A 19,668-nucleotide genomic window follows, 5' to 3' on the forward strand; every position below is an offset into this window, starting at 1 on the left:
CTGGAGGCCTATGCTCTATCCACTGAGCCAAACCAGCTAGGGCGCCACCACGTTTTACAAAGTGTAAGGGCAGCTTGGCAGCCTACCTTGGTCAAGCATGATCACAGATGATCTCCTATGGCCTTTGACCCCAGAGACAGATTGGGCAGAAAACAGAAAAGTCTGCCTTCTCCCTGGTCTTTTTTAGGAGTCTCCCACCTTCACTCCTTCACTTGCTTTTCTTCTTCTCAACACCCCACCCACCCGCCGCATCCCAGTTCCTCTCTAGATCCAAATCCGTGAATTTGTTTCTGTCTGCAGAATACAGCTTTACAGGAACACAAGCAAACACCAACCCTGAGTGTCTGCTGTAGGTTTCCCATTCCAGCTTCTGATCATCACACACCTGTTGGCTAGGCTTTGGACACAGCAGACTGACCCACCCTCAGCGAGCTGGTGGCCTCCTGGGGGAAGAGAAGGTGATGTTCTAAAGCTGTGATTTGATGGTTGCATAGGAGTTTGCGGGCAGAGAGAGCATTCAGTAAGACCTGCAGGAAGGCAGGGTGGCCGTGCATGTAAAGAGATGGGAGCAAGTAGCATGTGATGAGCTAAGGAGAAGCCAAGAAGGGGCCTGTGAGCCCGAGAATGGAGTGCAGACTTTATCCTGACAATGCAGGCTTTTTTTTTCCCTTTCTCTTTTTCTCCAAACAGGGAAGTGACCAATTACATTTGCTTTCTTAGGTGGGACTAGAAGCAGAACTCCTTAAGCCCCAACACAGGGGCAGCAGCATTTTCAAGGGTAGGCATCACGTTCTCCCGCTTGGCACTCAAATTGCCCAGTTTCCTTTGGCTCATCCTGACCCCCAGCCTTCTGCTTTATTCTTATCCCCAGCCCCACTGTCACTGGTTTGACCTTCCATATCCCACCAGCCCTTGCTAGCCTTTAGGTAAGGTGCTAGGCTGACTGTACTTTCAATCCGCCATCCTGTTTTCAGTCATTTACTTACCCATTGACTCAATAAATATTTATTAAAGGGCTGCTATGTGTCAGGTGTTGTGCTAATAATTGGGGGATATAGAAGGGGAGATTCATGCTTCCTGATCTCAAAGAGTTTGGAATTCACCCAGTGGTTCCCCAACTTGCCCATCTATCAGAATCATCTGTACAGTTTTAAAAAACACAGCTGACTGAACATCACTTGGATTGACTAAGTTGGAAATCTTTGGGGTATGAATTCCAGGGAGCCATATTATTAAAACTCCCCTCCAGGCAATCCTGCTGAACAGTTAGAACCACTGATCCTTAGAGGAAGGTTAACCTGGAATTCCTCTGGTGGCTGCTCTTCTGTGTGACCAATGGGAAGAACAAACCCAGAGCCTGGCTCCTGACCATCAGACAGTCAAAAATCACCAGCAAGGAAGATAGGGACAAGCTCAGTCCCACGGAGCTGTATGCCTGGGCCCTGCTCACGTGCCTTCAAAGAAGCAGGAGCGGGCAGCAGGATGAATGAATGTAGTAGAGCACATTGGGACGGTGGGATGGGCTCTGCCTGCCTAGACTGGACAGTGTCGTTTTGTAGACCTAAATTATGTAAACTGTCCAGTTAGAAAGCAGGAGACCAGCTCTCTGGCTTGTTGACACAAACCCTCCTGCATCACCTTAGTTGTCATGGTCAAGAGCTAGGGATGATTACACCAGCCAGTTTCAGATGGTGACTGTAATAAATAACTAATAAAAAAAAAATCATCAAGCACGTTATACACAAACCCATACATCTCCACCAAGTAACTGAGTACTGGGGCAAACCGAGGCAAATAGGGTAGGTTAGCTCACTGTCCCTGGAGAGAGCTCCTCATCTGCTTCTGGCCATCCTTTGAGGAACTCCAGGAAGGGGTAATATTGTCTAATCATGCCTGGAATTTCATGTGGGTTTGAGAGGATTAAATTTCCAGTCCCGGTTAATTTTCTGTCTCTTGGGGAGGACTGTTCTGAGAAATCTAGTTAAGTATTTGTTGAGAGCCATCAATGGGCCAGATACTCTGAAGCCTCAAACACGAATACATATACAATCCACTTGGGCAGACAGGGTACAATTGTTTGTATGTACAAGGAGACCACTAGTCTAGAAGAACTGGTTTTGTGGTTGTTTGGGGTTCTGCATCCTGACCATGTATCCACACAGCATGTATTTGAGTGCAATGTACTCTGTGTGACCTACAGACCTGCAAGGCATAGTCTTTGCCCTCAAGAAGCTTACAATCTAATAGGAAAGACAGGACATATCAGCACAAATGTAATAGAAATAGCACAGGCTGGGACACGTGAGTGATACAGTGTCACAGAAAGAGTCCATTTTCTTCCACGCCCTGGACATCTTTCAGGAAGACAGTTCTGGCTATTCTGGGATGCCTCTTATTGGAATTAGTGCTCAGGAGGCTCTTGCATCAACATTATCAGCTGCTGTGGGCTAGCCAGGTACTGGCTCTTGCTTCCCTCTCCATGCCCGTGCACCACCTCCATTTCAGTTATGCACCCATCTCTGCTACCAGGAGCTGAATCATTGCAGGCAGGAGGGTGAGAAAAAGAAAGAAAAGTAAAATCATTTCATACCCGATCATCTCTAGAAAAGGGGTAAGGACAATGCCACTTAACGGTAATAGAGTGTTATATTACCAGTAACGTGAACGCTTCATGAGAGTTCGCACTTAGTTCTCTCAGTTATTTCCTAGTGATACCCGTGATTTAAAATGACAGGAACCAAAAGCTCCGAGCCTAGAAAAAATGGTGACGAGAGAATTCCACCTGGGAAAAGTCCCTGGGTCCCTGCGCAGAGGCAGGGGTCCTGGTCTTTGCCTGAAAGCCGGGGAGTTGGCTCCGAAGAGGCAGGTGGGAGAAGAGGCCACTTAGTGTCTCCCTGGGAGGAGGTGAACAGTCTGGCTCTTGGTGAAAAATTAGTGTGATTTTCCAGGCCTAACCTTAGGCAGTTACAAAGGCTTTTTCTGCCTTCTGCACAGCAGACTTGGTGCACAGCCTGTGAGCCATCTCAGGCGAATGTGCAGACTGGTCCCCTGCTCTTTGCATATTTACATTCCTAGTCAAGAAGCGCCTTCACTCCTAAATCTCTCTGTCTGAGGCCTTGAGCTGAGGTCCTGTTAAGGTCTCCGCTGGGCCTCTTTATGGGGGGAGGGAAGGAGGAAGAGGAGTAATCCTTGAGGACACTTTCCCTGTTCTGACTCAGTCCCCAGTACTTTTCCACTCCTAGAACTTCTCCCTCCTTCCCCACCTCAGGATCCATAAAACTACCTTTTTTCCCCCCGTGTGAGCTCCTTCAATGGTGCGATGACCTCCCCTCCCCCCGCAATGTCTATGCTGATCCACCAGACCCTTAGCCAAAACCTCCACTTAGGTTCGATTTCCCCCCGTTCTCTGGAGGTGGGGTGGCGGGGGACTGGGACAGGGGGCTGGGGACAGTCACTGTGGGTGATTAGAGGCCTGTTGCCTTAGCATAGCTCATTTTCTCTCTCCCAGCTGAGCTCCCGACAGGAGGGACTCCTGCTGCAAGCTGCCTGCTGGGAGCACACACTGACAGCCATGCCCATTTCTGCTGGAGGCTATGGCTTCTCCCACACATTTCCATTCCATTTCTAGATTTGGTTTCTCTGTCTCTCTCATACATATGCAAACAGTAACTGGCTGAGAAGAAGAGGAAACCCAGGTTGCCTTGAGGGCTGGTCAGGGAGTGAGCAGGAAAAAGGCAGGCCAGATCCAGACTTCCATCCAGACTGTGAGAACTACCCCAACCTCAGAGACCCACTTCTTCCTGTCTACACTACAGAGGAGCCAGAGGCCGAGAGATTGGCCAGGGTCACTCAACTAGAAAGCAGGTCCGGATTATTTCCAGGCGGCCTCCTTGGTCTTCTTCCTACTTCCTGCTACAGGTCTGGTGCAGGGCTGTGCCCCCGGGTGCCTGGGACTACAGTGTAGTCACTACACTATGCCCTCTGGAGTCAGTATCTCGGGAGCCTGCAGCCTAATGGGGGAAGAGCAGATGAGAGCAATGTTCTCAAACTCCTGTTCTTATAATCACCTGGAGGGCCAGTTAAAACACCGATTGCCAGCGTGACTCCCAGACCTCCTGATTCCGTAGGTCTGGGATGGGGGCTGAGAGTTTGCATTTCTAACAAGTTTCCAGGTGGGGCTGATTCAAACCACAGGACTAGACCACAAACAACCAAAAAGCAACAGAGAAAGGATGGAAACCGAGTAAAGGAAGGTGTAAGGGTGACATTCATTAGGCAAGAAATGGCCTCCAGGGCTGGTCCTGGGGAGGTTTTCCTCTTCCTCACCCACCCTGACCCGAGGCTTACTAGAACTTTTTATCGTTTCCTTTTCCTTTTTTTTTTTTTAAAAAAAAATATATATTTTTTTGATTTCAGAGAGGAAGGGAGAGGGAGAGAGAGATAGAAACATCAATGATGAGAATCATTTATCGGTTGCCTCCTGCACGTCCCCTACTGGGGATGGAGCCCGTAACCTGGGCATGTGCCATTGACTGGAATCGAACCCAGGACCCTTCAGTCTACAAGCTGATGCTCTACCCAATTAGCCAAAGCCAGTGGTTGGCAAACTGCGGCTCGGCAAACCTCGGCTCAGGAGCCACATGCGGCTCTTTGGTCCCTTGAGTGTGGCTTTTCCACAAAATACTGGCTCTTCCACAAAATACCGACTTCTGCACATGGGCCACGAAGTTTCAATCGCACTGTACGTGCACGCCCGTACGTGGTATTTTGTGGAAGAGCCACACTCAAGGGGCCAAAGAGCCGCGGTTTGCCGACCACGGAGCCAAACCAGGTAGGCCATGCTTTTCTTTAAATCCCCACAGGTGAGGCCAAAACCTCTGCTTAGATTAGATTTTTAGATTCTAAAAAAGCTCAGAATTGGCTCCACTTGCAACACCTCTCATCTCGATTTCCCTGTCCGGGGGGGCTGCCACCTGCTGCACAGCCCGCTTTGTCCCTTTAAGCCCAAAGGATAGAATATTGGAGGGTGGCTGTGGCCAGCTCACCCTGGTTCCCCTGTGCACTCACACAAGCCCTGGAAGACCAAGGCTGCTGAGACTCAGAGCAAGGAAAGTTGGTCGGCACAGTCAATAGGGTGGGGGAGGGATTGAAGGCTCCACAGCTCACATGGCCTCAGCTCATCTTTTAAGTTGAGTCATCAGTGAACTTGGACTTGCTTTCCTGTTCATCAGGTCTGGATGTGTGTCACTGAGGTCTAACCTGGTGTTTGAGTGTCATGTTATAAAGGGGAGCCAGATACACACAGAAAAAAACAAGTTAGCCCTCAAGTGGGTGTGCACACCCAGCAGGGACCCTCCTCTCCAAATCTGTTCACTGTTTCACTAGCTCCATTTGGGGCACAGATGTTACGTCCAAAGCTGTTTCAGCGACAGCAGTAACCTCAGGAAAGGCAGAGAGCAGGATTCCCCCCAACCTCCACATCTGCACCTGGCGCAGAGGCTCCGAGGGCCCAGGGTGGGGCAGCTGGGACTGTTGCTTTGCCCAAGCCCCTCTAGCTCCCTAGCCACCCATGGAGGACAAGCCCCGAGCTTCTGTGAGCTTCTCAGACCGTGGCTGGCTCTGCAGGAAAGAGACTGACATGGCATTGAGACGAATGCAAAGCATGCTACCCAGAATACAGAGACTTTTTACCTCGTTGTGCACTTTTGAAAAGAGAATTAGAAACTGTGAGTGGATTTTCTGTATCGAAAGCCTGAAGCTATTTCCAGTTCCAGGGGTGGGGAGCTGCCATGGAGCCCTGGTGTTAGCCCCTTTCAGAAGAGCCAGTGTGTGGGTGGTGGGGCTTTCTCTCCCGGGGAGGAGGTGGGTGAGGCCTTGGACATGCTTCCTGAGGCCACGGGGAGGAGGAGGCTGCTGATTCACCAACAGCTGCTCCCGGAATTGCATGGTCGGGCTGGTCAATGCACGGTATTTTTCCAAGGTGCTGCTGAGCTGTTACAACATTCCTGCTCTATCCCCATCAGACCTTCCTGTAAGTCACACCAGAAAGTTACCAAACCATGCCTTCCTGACAGTCAAGCACATGAGACTCTAGACGCAATGTTTCCAATATGTTTTAGTATCCCTCTTGGGACCTGGGGTCCAGTCACCCCATGACCTCTGAACTTCCTCAGCCGTTGTCTGGCTGGCCTTGGAGTCATGTGGAAGCAAGTATGTGGCTCCAAGTCATCCGGGAAGCACAGGCTTGGCCTGATTCCCCTAGCAGGGCGGTCAGCTGAGAGAGGAGCGGAGCCTTGAGCTTGCTTTGACCTGCATTTCACAAAGACCCTTTCTCTAGTGCTGCCCAGCTCTCTCGCTGGTCTGCACAGAAAGCTGCCGTGTCCCGTCCAGAATCACTCTTGGCTTTTTCTCAGAAAGAAGGCACTGGCTTGGAAGTCCCCCTGCTTGACCTTGGTGCTGCTTCTCCTTCTCTCCCTCATGCCTAAAGGGGACAGGAAGGAGAGCCACGTCTCTCTGCTGCGTTTGAGGTGCAGTGGCTTTCATTTGGGGTGGAAGCCATGACGGGGGGCAGCTGGGGATATGCAGAGAGGGGCCAGAAGACATTTTGGGCTTCTCACGTTCTGCCTCTGAGACGGACTGTGGTGGGAAACATACAAAAAGAAAACGCCTTGGTTCCACTTATCCGTTCCCCAGCAACTGGGAAGGGAGTGAGAGAGCAGGTGTCTGGGGAATAAAACAGATGGAACTGAGAACTAGGGCCCTCCTCGTAGGGGGACTGAACTCCACAGCTCTCTCCTTCCTTGACCAATGGCGTATGGAGCCTTTGGGTGGGGAAATGCTGACTGAGCTAACGTGCCTGCTTTTTTTTTTTTTTTTTTTTTTTTAAATATTTTTAAATTTAAATTCTTTATTGTTTAAAGTATTACATATGTCTCCTTTTCCCCTCCATTGATCTCTCCCTGGCCTGAGCCTCTACTGCCTCTGCAGCAGCGCTACTGAGATGAGCGGTGGCGGCAGCAGCAGGCACACTGGGGCCGGGAGAGTGGGAACGGCACCCGGCCCCAACTCAGGCTCCTCCCCGGCCACCTGCCACTTTGCATACTGCTACATCCCTCAGGGGATCTTGGACTGCCGATTTTGGCCCAATCCTCACAGGGCCAAAGCCGGCAGTCCGACATCCCCTGAGGGTTCCTGGATTGTGAGAGGGTGCACAAGCTGAGGGACCCCCCACCGGTGCAAGAATTTGTGCACTGGGCCTCTAGTATCTTATAGTTATGTCTATTTTAAATTGATAGCAACTTAAGTTTGAACACATTCTAAAGCACTACATTTTTACTCTTCCAACCCCCTCCCCCATTTTATGTTTTTCAGGTCACAATTTATGTCGTTCTATCTTGTGAATCCCTTAACAAATTATTGTGGTTACAGTTACTTTTACTACTTCTGTATTTTAAATTTCATACTAGATTGTTAAATGTTTAACCCACCATCATTACAATATTAGAGTATTCCAAATTTAACTATATATTTATCTTTACTAGTGAGATTTATACTTTCATATGTTTTTCTGTGACTAATTAGCAACTTTTCTGCTTAAAGAAGTCCCTTTAACATTTCTCGTAAGGAAGTATAGTAGTGGTGCTGAAATCCATCCTTCAGCTTTTGGTCTTCTGAAAGACTTTTTCTCTCCTTTAATTCTGAAGGACAACTTTGCTATGTGGAGTATCTTGGGTGGCAGTTTTATATTCAAAGTACTGAAAGAAAAAGATTGTGCCTCTCCCTTTTAGGGAGCAGAATTTCTGTTAAAAACTTGCTGATGGTTTTATGGGGGTTTCCTTGTACATAGCAAGTTGTTTTTATCTTCCTGCTTTTAAAATTCTCTTGTTCTATTTAACTTTTGACAATTTAATTATGTAGGTTGATGTGGGTGTCTTTGGGTTCACCTTATTTGAAACTCTCTGGCTTTACTGGATACAGATGTCTGTTTACTTCCCCAGGTTAGGGAAGTTTTTAGCCATTCTTTATTCAAATAAGATTTTTGACCCTTTCTCTCTCTCTTTCTCTCTTAATATTCATTTTCTATAATTTGGATGAATATTACTTCACTTGATGTTACCTCATAAATCCCTTAAAGTATCTTCACTCTTTCAAATTCATTTTTCTTTTTGTTCCACTGATTGGATGTATTATACTTCCGTCTTTGAGTTCACTAATCCTTTATGCCCTTCATGTAGTCTGCTGTTAAATCCTTTTATTGAATTTTTTCAGTTCAGTTATTGTATTCTTTACTTTGTGATTTTTCTTTGGTACTTTCTATATTTTCTCTTTTTATTGACATTCTCACTTTCTCATGTATTTTTCTCCTGATTCCAGTGAGCAATTTTATGATAATTATTTTGAACTTTTTATCAGGTAAATCACTTATCTCTGTTTTATTAAGGTCTTTTTCTGGGGTCTTAGCTTATTCTTTCATTTGGAACATATTTCTTTTATTTTTCATCTTCCTTGACTCTATGTGTTAGATTTTATGCATTAGATGAAATGGTTACCTCTCCCGTTTTGAAGAAGTAGCCCCGTGTAGAAGATAAACCTTATTGTTCAACTTTGCCCTAGCTCTTGGTTGCTTCTCAACCTTTATGCTTGTCCAAGCAGCCTATTTGTGTTTAGTGGTTCCCAGTAGTTGAGAGTGTGCCAAGACCTGTCAGCCTTGCTAGGGGAACAATCTCAATCAACACCTAGATATAGATAGGCTGATTAGAAGCTGGACCCTCAGGCAGGAGTTTTAAAAATACTTTCCAGGGGAAGATTGGAAGGTGTCTGCTCTCTCTGCACTGAGCCGTGGGGAAAGAGCCAGTTAAGACCTGTTTCTTTGTTTGCTACCATCTTGTTGAACCTGTTAACACAAGCCATGCTGGCCACCAGACTCTCAGGAATGTGTCCTCTTGGTGACAATGACAAATATAAGCTTCTTTCTTGGTGACCTGGGGTGGGGCATTGAGAGAACACAAAGATGGCAGCCCCTGTCCCCCCAGTCTCTGGAGAGGATTGAAGTTAGTCCCTAAATGTTATGTTAAAGTTGAAGGCTGCACCTTTTAAGATTTGTAAATAGGCCTATTTCACCAAAAGATTGGACATTTCGGTCTGCTGCCTCTGTGCTGTGCAAAGTATTTCTTCGTTAGTCACAGGCATGTAGGACCTGTGAATGTAAGCCCCGCTGGTTGTTGTGTCCCGTGGGCAGCAGCCACAAAAGCCAAGGTCCCAGGCTTGTGAACAAGCTCTTGTCCAGGACACACCAGTGATCTTGGGTTAGCAGAGGGAAAACGCCAAGATGGTGTCCACCAGACTGCGTGGTCTCTGGAGAGGCTTGCAGGCAGTTCCCATATGTGTGTTACATTAGAAGCCTGCTCATAAGGTGATAACTTTTAAAATCTGCAGATAAGATTGGCTTCTTTGAGAAAAAGACTAGGCGGTTATTTCTGCTGCCTCTGCTCTGGGCTCTGGCAGGTATAGCCATGGGGAGTCTGCAGGAGCCTGTTAAGAACTGTTTCTTAGTTTTCTACAGTCTTTTGGGTCTTGTGGCTTTCAGAGCTAGGTGTCTTTGAGGCCTGTCTCTCAGGTGGAAATCTTAAAAGTTGGGCACCAGCTATGGGATCCAAACCCTTAGGTCCTCAGGGGGAAGCTCAGAGTTGTGTGTTCCCCCCAGGTTGATTTTCCCTGTGCTGGGGGTGGGGCTTATAGCAGGGTTCTAGCTTAGCCTCTGCTACCTGGTTCAGTGTGGGGTTTTTCTTGTTCACCAAATATGTAGGAGTATGTCGACTAGTTTCTGGATTTGTTTCGCATATAGCTGTAGATTTGGTGTGTCCGTTCAGGGAGGGGATTCAGAAGCCTCTTTCATTGCCATCTTGAACTGGAACTGCAAAAGCTTTCTTAACCCTCTCCCTCCCACTCCTTCGTTTTCCAAATCTTAATCCAAGACTTCATTTCTATTTTCAAACTGTTGCATGTCTCAATTCTAACAACAACCATTTCTTAATGTATCTGTTTGTTCCCCAGAGCTCTTCGCCCCAAGGAGATCCAGTAGCTGGGAATGGAGAATGGGGCCAACCCTGCTGGTTACCTGATAATCAGCTGTCCTTCCTCCTCTGTCCCCTTCACACTCCTCAAGCCCTGATTTTGTTCTCCATTCTTGTCCTTCAGAGAATGAGTCCCTCTCTAACTCCCTGGGGCTAAGTTTCAGACTTACACTCTAAGCCAGTGATGGCGAGCTTGGCATGTCAGCATTTTGAAAAACCCTGACTTAACTCTGGTGCCGTGTCACATATAGAAATTTTTTGATATTTGCAACCATAGTAAAACAAAGACTTATATTTTTGATATTTATTTTATATATTTAAATGCCATTTAACAAAGAAAAATCAACCAAAAAAATGAGTTTGCGTGTCATAGGTTCGCCATCACTGTTCTAAGCCACTGAGTCTATGTTCTAATTGCACTTAACCACCTGGGAGCTTTAAAAATCCCACCAGGGCACTCTCAGTAGCTTCCATTCCTCGAAATGGGAGGTTTTAGGTATAACCATGTTATTGGCTTTAGGTAAAGCCATGTTATGCTAAACTGGCCAATGGGGTATGAAGATATGAGGCTGGGAAGCTTCTGAGAAGGTTATGCACATTTAATTAAAAGTCATGATGTAGGGGTGTTCTTTTCCTGTCTCTGGAGATGGTTGTCTGCATGTGATTCAAGGTGAAGGAGCTTTGTTTAGTTTAGTAATTGATTTGTGGACATAATCTCATTTAATCCTCATATACCCTCTGAGGTAGTTTGAATTTCATTATCTCCGTTTCACAGATAAGGAAACTAAAGTTCACAGAAGTTTCAATACTTTCTCCCCAATGACAATAGCTGGCAGCAGCAGAGCCAAGATGAACCAAGCTCAGCCTGGCTCCTAACACCAAGATATTCTCACTATTCCCACCAGTGTGCTGATAAGTTGTCAAATACATACATGCACACATACATACAATTTAAAAAATAAAATCACTCTGCTCCGGCCATTGTGGCTCAGTTGGTTGAGCATCGTCCCATGCACCAAGAGGTTGCTGGTTTGATTCCAGGTCAGGGCACATGCTGGGTTTTAGGCTTAATCCCCACCAGGGGGCATGAAGGATGCAGCTGATTGGTGTTTCCCTCTTCCTTCCTCTTTCTCTTAACGAAAACCAATAAAAACATATTAAAAGATAAAAATAAAAACAGCCTGATTTGTATCATTTTCCACTTTCCATGGGGTAAATATTCTTACCATGGCCAATTTTAAGCTACCACTGTGAGCTTACTGAACACTAACTTTGGAAGAATTGTGTACATTTGGTTCTTATGAGCCAGTGTGAGGCAGTTCCAACAAACCACTAAAAAGTAGTCAAGGGCTCAGACTCAGTCTTGATGCTAAGAACCATGTTTCTCTTCAATCTTCCAAAGAGAGCTTTCTCTCAACACATCCCCTCAGAGCAGATCTTTGCACTGGAGTCCTGCCTTGTCAGGGAGGAGGAGTAGCTCTTGTTCCTAGAAGGCAGCTAAGCATGATGAGGAACAAACCAATAGGGGTGAGCTTCACTGGTTTCCTACTGCTTCCAGGATGCTAAGGATGCAGAGGCATCCCAGAGGACTACTTATCATTCTGCATGATGGTGGGTCAGGAGAGCCTTTCTCATTTGCGTTATCTCTTTGCCATCTGCACATTCTGTGTACACTTGCTGAGCCCTCCTGGCAGTGCTGGGCACAGATTCATGACTTTGTGGTACAGTGAGAGCAGCAGGGGCCTGGGCATGTGGCCAGTGGAAACATTATGGTGAGCCAACTCCAGGCCTGCCCATTGGGCCAGGGGAAGCAGCACAATGATAGAGCGCCTGCTAAGTTACACTTCAGATTGTGGCATCATACTCTCTTGGGTTGGAAGGGACCACTCTGTGATTGTCCAGTCTGACTTCTGTCCATCATCTGCTGAGAGCTGTAGTCTGAAGATGCCCAGTGATGGTGAACTCCTTCCCTCCAAGGAAGTTGATTCCACAGGAGTACCTTTGTGAAAAAGTTCATTTTTATACTAAAACAAATTCTGTAGCCTGTTGCTGCCTGACATCATCCTAGTTCTAATCCTGGGAGCTGTAAACGCCCAGACCAGTCCGTCTCTCTATATATATGGCGGGCATAGGTTATGGTGCATGAACAACTGCTGTAACCTCAGCAGCGTTGAATGACAGTAAGACAAATGATAATTCTTTCTTGCTTGTGTAAAATGGCCATCAAGGGTTGGCTGAGTACATGGCTCGTTAATAACTCAGAGACTCAGGCTGTCAGCCAAATTGTTCTCTCTCAACATGGCTGTTTACTGGAGGAAAGAGAGCGTCCCCCAGCAGCACTGAAGTGTTCTAGCTTGCAGGACTGCAAAGGGGCTCATACTCCACGCCCAGGAATCAGAGAGCTGGAAATATTTGGAGTGCAGCTTAAAGACTACCATAATAGCTTTTCATTTATTCAAAGGTGGTTAGAATGTTACCCTGCCTTTTCTTCTGGCTAGCCCCCAGTTCACCTCCTCACTTGCTATGTTACCTGTTATCACCCCCTTCATTACTTAGTTCACTCTCCTCTGATCATGATTCAGCTATTTAAATATATATATATATATATATATATATATATATATATATATGTTTTTATTAATTTTAGAGATAGATGGGAAAGGAGAGAGACTGGAATCAAGCCAGCCACCTGGGCATGTGCCCCGATCCAGAATCAAACCAATGACCTCTTGGTGCATGGGTCAACACTCAACCACTGGGCAACACTGGCCTGGTCATGATTCAATTCTGTTTCTCTCTGTGGTGGAGTCTAGACCCAAGTCCAGTTTTCCGGGCACAGTCTAATTATGGCTCAGTGGGGCTCATCATTCCCTTCACCTGAGGCTCCATGGTTGCAACTCTGGAGCCTAACACTGCAGTTTCATCTTTTTGGCATCCACAGTGCCCTGCTATTGTATATTCATTCACTGGACCCTAAGCCTCAGGGTGGTGGGCATTATGGCTCATTGTAATGTCCCTGTCACTTGTAAAAGGTTCTGATGAATCCTGATGCTTGTTGGATGGATACATATATTGAATTTACTCTATGCCTCTGCCTGATATTTTTTACTCATGCTGTCAAGTCTTGTCACTTACATCTTGTCCTGATATAATTAGCTTTCTCAGACCCGAGTACAGGTTATATTTATTGCTTAAATTTGTTCCAGCACAGAGTTGTGAAAGAATGTTATTTTTGGAGTCAAAAAGTGCGTTTGACACCCAGCTTTGATTATATCATTCAATAGCACAGATTTCTTAAGCACGTATAATGTGCCAGGTGCTGTGGATACAATTATGAGGAAGGCAAGGCCATGAGGCCTTTTTACTCCTTTTTAATTATATATATATATATATTAATTTCAGAGAGGAAGGGAGAGGGAAAGATAGAAATACCAATGATGAGAATCATTGATTGTCTCCTGCATGTCCTACACTGGGGATTGAGCCTGCAACCTGTGCATGTGCCCTGACTGGGAGTCGAACTGTGACCTCCTGGTTCATAGGTCAATGCTCAACAACTGAGGCACGCCAGCCAGGTCACTTTACTCTTAAGTGGGTTAATTTTGGCAAAAAATATAACCTCTCTAGATTAGAATGTACATTCCATGAATTCAGGGATCTTTGGGTGTTTTTTTTTTTACTCTGGTTATCCCAGCAATAAGAACATGATAGGCATATGGTTGGTGCTCAATAAATATTAGTGCAACGAGTGATTGGTTCTCTAAGCTATAGTTTATTTATTTTTTCTATCAGAATCTCCTATAAAAAAAAAAAAAGAATCTCCTGGGAGGGCATGTATAGTTTGAAAACATAGTAGCACTTTGTCCCACTGCCTAATTTTTGTGTTTAGTCATGATGTTGATTGTTTGAAATCTAAAATAAAATTAAAGGAAAATCTAAGATTAAAGGAAGACATGAAATTTGTCGGTTCATTTCAGAGGAGCAGGGGCTGCCCAAGGGTGCAGAACACTGTTCCAGATGGATTCTAATTTACTGATCACCATACTTTGGGTACCATTGTTTACTGAGTTGACTTGGCCACAAGGAAATGAGACTCTGTCGTGTATGTTGCTAAAGCTCAGTTATGTGAAACCTATCACATCTCCCTGATGAACCAGTCTAGCAACCATCCAAGAAGAAAACGTAATCCGATTTTCCAGACTTGTTTTCATAAACCTCTGCTCAGTCCTAATGATCATACCCCTTCTGGTGCTCATAAATTACTGCTTAAATAATTCTGTTCTGAAATGTTGCCTGTACTTACCTGAATGCTTTATATCATCTCTTTATCTACCTTGGACTATACAATTCATTGTAACCTTTTCTTCTTGAAAATCACTTTCTTCGAGGAAAAACAAAACAGAATTGAGGAATACTGCTTTCTCTTTCATTCACAAGTACTCATCAGTGGCTAGAAGGGGCTTATCTTACTGGTGATCTTATGCTTATCTTAACTTTAGAAAGCATTTTTCCTTCCCGTGTATGAACAAGCATGAGAAATATGAAAGGCATCCAGGTATGAAATATTGCTATGTGATTTTAGAAACAAGTGAGTGTCAGCCTACGGGGAATACAGGGAATTTGGGATTGATAGTGCACACACACACACACACACACACACAGAGTGGGTGTGCTAGTGTGCAAAGGTTGTATAGAGATGGACAGGGAGATAATTCAAGTGATGGAGGTTTTATGTGTGGTGAGAGTAATATAGGGTTGACGTCTGCTGGTGGAGGCTGGTCAACAATATCCCTCGGCTCACCATTAGTCATGAGAGCATAAGGCTAGAAGAATTTGAGGGGTTATCTAGGTTATTGCTGACACTCGTAGATCAAATGACTATTAGATGATCCCTGGTTTCTATCTTGAAATATGTCCAAAGAAGATCCCTGTCTTAACCTCTGCAACCCACATGGACATTTGACTACACAATCTCCACTTTGTCTAGCCCGAAGTTTTCTAGCTTGGTCCAAGCCCTTAGAAGAATGAAACCCCTGTGAGGCAAGCACTGCCTTGGTGGCAGGAGAAAGGCAGCCCTGGGTGGTCTGGAAGGCTAGTGTGTGAGGATGGGGTGCTGTGGCCATTTCTAGTAGGAATATACAGGACTCCAGGGTTTCTCACATTACTAGAAACTTCTTCACATATGTCTTCATCTAGGGAGAAAAAGCCTTGGTTCTTTAACTAGCTTCAAATCCTTAGGTATGCCAGGACCTGATCAACTGCTTGAGTACATGTCCTTGCTTTTTTGAATGCACCCACAGGCATGTTGAGTGTCTAGACCAGCCGTGGGCATACTACGTTTGAAATGAATAAAACTAAAAAAAAAAAAAAAAAAAAAAAAAAAAGATCGTACCCTTTTATGTATTGATGTTTACTTTGAATTTATATTAGTTCACACAAACACTCCATCCATGCTTTTGTTCCAGCCCTCCGGTCCAGTTTAAGAACCCATTGTGGCCCTCGAGTCAAAAAGTTTGCCCACCCCTGGTCTAGACCCAGTAGATATTGTGTTAGGATGTAGTTTCTGTGTTATTTGGTCAGAAGTGAGTTAAATGTACCATCAGGTTAAATCCATAGGAACAGCCTTAACTGGTTTTGCTCAGTGGATAGAGCGTTGGACTGCGGACTGAATGGTCCCAGGTTCAATTCCGGTCAAGAGCATGTACTTTGGTTGCAGCACATCCCCAGTAGGGGGTGTGCAGGAGGCAGCTGATCGATGTTTCTCTCTCATCGATGTTTCTAACTCTCTATCCCTTTCCTTCCTCTCTATAAAAATTCAATAAAAAAAATATTTTAAAAAATCTGTAGGAACAAAAGTATTCCTGAAAGGCTTGAGAGAAGAGCCATTGTAGGGAGAACCATGGATATTTCTCGCCCTTGTTTTTTAGGGAGAGCAGCACAGTTTCAATACTGATCAATACTCAATATGGATCCTGCATTTCAGTCAGGTCAGGAGGGACTCAAAACTTGTAAGTTTTTGACAGAATCTCCTGAGCAATCTCTGCCCCCAACTAGCTAGAAAAGTAAGCCCCTCCAACTTGGAGCTGGCATAGCATCCCCATCAGGTGAGACGGGCAGCATGAAGTCTACCCATTTTCTGCTGCTTTAACATGCAATGTTCCCTGGTTCTCTGGATGGCTGACAATAATAATCGCTAACAGTGATTGAACATTTTCTACTTCCCAGCCCTGGGGTTCCTGCTCCACATAGAATATCATAGCTAATGCCTGCTGTAATAATATGAGGTGGGCTGGTGCCATTCTCACTCCCATTTCACAGATGACATTGAGATCTGGGGGAAAAACTGACTTTCCTCAAGGACACACAGTGAGTAGCAGATCCAGCACATAGGTCTGCGTTCTACTCAAGCCTATGGTCTTCACCCTTGTGGCGTCTTGCCTCCCAGAATGATGGTGGGCAGTGTAGGCAGGGTTGCTCTGATAGGCAGTCAATGCCAGGGCCAGAGCTGTCACAGGGTGACGCCGAAGGTACAGGAATACATGGGAGAAATACAATGGCGGCTGCCATTTTTGGCCTCTAAAAGAACCTATAATATAAATATGCAAATAAGAATTTTATATCATCTTGGTGGTGGGGAAACGGGCTCATATGTCAGGTTGGGCCCTGAAAATCAAATGGTAGAGGAAGGAAGAGAGTACAGAACAGCCATACTGGGAAATAAAGAGTGAGGAAGGGGGTGAGAGAAAGGACAACTGACATGGGAGTAGGGGTGATGGGGGCAATGGGGACAGCTGGGACAGGATGAAGCTGAGGGTGGCACTCATAGCTTTGGTTCTGCTTCAACACAGGAGTGAGGGGAAACTACCAAGCCCCATTTATAGCTGCAGCCTGGCTCACTCTATTCAACTGCAACTCAGTTCAGGAGAACCTATGACCACAGGCCTCATTTCCTCCGTGAATGTCTTAGGCTGTATCTGAGTCTTAGCCTCAGATGACATGAAATGAGAAGTGATAGGACCTGGTGTGATTCTGAGCCAGGGACAGTCGCAGTGGACTGTCTAGTCATTTTAGAGTCAACACAGCCAGATGAAGTAATGAGGTTGACTCAATCTGGAGATAAAAAAGACACAACACTTTATGGCATTGGCCCATGATATGGTCAAGGCCAAATCTGCGGCTGGAATATTTTCAAGGCAACCTGTACCCAATTAAGGTCAATAAATGGTAAATGGAGTGTTTTATTTTTGCTCTTTGCTACCAAGTTACATCAGCTCTGTAGCTGGAAGAACGCAGCTGCCCAGTTAGGACCCAGGCTACATGCCTTCTTCCTGTGATGCCCCAGGAGACAGCAGGGTGGGTGAGTTACTAAACCATGAAGAGGCTCACTCCCCTAAAGGGAAAGGAAAGGATTGGAAACCCCACCAAGACTCAGAGGTTACCCAGGGTTCAGAAGGGGTCGACAGGATATATGACCAGACAATTTCCTCTTCCTTGGGGAGGCCCAAGTCCCAGTTGCATCACTCTGGCCTGCCCCAGTTCCCTTCAGGGGGGTTACCAGTGCCAGGCCTTTGACATGCAAATTCTATAATCTCACTGCTGATAAATGGTCCTACAGACAGGATGACTAAGTACTGTCCTGCCCAGTTGGCAGTTTATTTAGCGCTCCCCGCCAGTTTTACACACTTTTTATTCTTAAAACCCCCAAAAGTGGGGGAAAAGTAGAATTGGCCTTAATAGAAAAACCTCACTAAATTGTGCTATAAAAGTAGAAACTCTGCAGTTAAACTGCCTGGTCCAAATCCTGATGCCACTGCTTTAGTTGTATGACTTTGGACAGTTGCTTAATCTTGGTATACCTCAGTTTCCCTATCTGTACAATGATGATGAGAGTATATACCTCTTGGGGTATTGAATGAGTAAATGAGTTTAAAGTGTTTGGAACAGATACTAAATGTTCACTAAATGCTAGCAGTTATTATGAAGTGAAAACATCTTTGCAGTCAAAAACTGATCATCTCGACCAGGGTTGGGGATCAGACCTGCAACCCAGGTAAAAAACAACAACAAAACACAAACAAACAAAAAAACAAACAAACAAACAAAACCCCAAACTGATCATCTCAAAGCAAATGCTTTGTAGTTATTCTCCTTTCAGATACTTAGGCCTGCATGTCTAGTGCAGTGTGGAATGCCTTGAGAGGGTGGGGACAAATGGGTGTGGGGATGAGGACTAGCTGGGGAGGACGACAGGGGGATAAGACCTGAGGATCTCTAAATATTCCTTATCCAAGAGGAAGAGGGGTTGGGGGAGAGGCTTAGTGTGACCTCGTGCTGCCATGTGGGCTCAGGGAACCCATCAGTTCCTGCAGCAAACTCAGCACTTGCTGATCGAATGGCTTGTGGCCAGTCTGCACAGGAAGTGCAGGCAGGCCACTGGCCTTGTGATCCTCAGAAAGGATGCAAGGTTTAGGAGAACTGATGAAAGATGTGAAACTGGTCTCTGACCCTGGAGTAAGAGACTGAGTGTTAGTAAATATCCTGAATATCCTCTCTCCTCACATATAAAAGAGAAATGAGGAAGAAGCAATGGAATCCTGTCATAGCAAACTGATTGGCTGTCAATAATCTGTCTGGTAGATCTGCAATTATCTTAAGAGAGTGGACTTAGCCCAAACTGACTCATGTAGCAGGCTGGAGAACAGGTTGTGAAGAGGGAGACTGCCGAGTGATCACAGACTCATCAAAGAGGACTGTGGGTCCCTCACAGGGCTGTGATAATGGATTCTGTAAAGATGCACAGGAGGCACGCTTTCATCTTCATGGTTCCTTACCAGCGTGGGATAAACCATAGCAAGCTAATCACCCCACAGAGCAGTAGAAGACCCTGAACTGCAAAGTAACTATGTTATAGGCCAAAAAGTCCCAAGATCAGAATGACCCCTCCTTTTCCAGAAGTCTATTGGGATAGTACTTCAAAGATTTAGACTCTAGACTAGATTCATTCCTTACCAAGTCAGAAACCTTTGGGTAACCAATAACTCAACTCCTCTGAGCCTCTCTTTCCCTCTTATTTATAAAACTAGAGGCCTGGTGCACGAAATTTGTGCATGGGAGGGGGGTGTCCCTCAGCCTGGCCTGCACCCACTCCAATCTGAGACCCCTTGGGGGATGTCCGACTGCTGGTTTAGGCCCGATCCCAGTGGGGATTGGTAGTCGGACATCTCTCTCACAATCTGGGTCTGCTGGCTCCTAACTGCTCACCGGCCTGCCAACCTGATCCCCCTAACTGCTCTCCCTTGCTGGCCTTATCACCCTAACTGCTCTCCCCTGCTGGCCTGATCAGCCCTAACTGCCTCTGCCTTGGCCCCGCCACCATGGCTTTGTCCGGAAGGATGTCTGGTCTAACTAGCATATTACCCTTTTATTAGTATAGATAGAGGCCTGGTACACAGGTGGGGGCCAGCTGGTCTTCCCTAAAGGGGGTTCCGGATCAGGGTAGGGGTCCCCACTGGGGGGCGTGGCTGGCCTGTGCGAGGGGCTGAAGGCCATTTGCAGGCCATCCATGCCTCCATCGGGGTGGGTGTCTCAGCTGGGA

Source organism: Myotis yumanensis, unplaced genomic scaffold (assembly GCF_028538775.1).
Source record: "Myotis yumanensis isolate MYYU_CA2020_CCGP unplaced genomic scaffold, mMyoYum1.0.hap1 SCAF_1, whole genome shotgun sequence".
In the NCBI taxonomy this organism is placed as follows: domain Eukaryota; kingdom Metazoa; phylum Chordata; class Mammalia; order Chiroptera; family Vespertilionidae; genus Myotis; species Myotis yumanensis.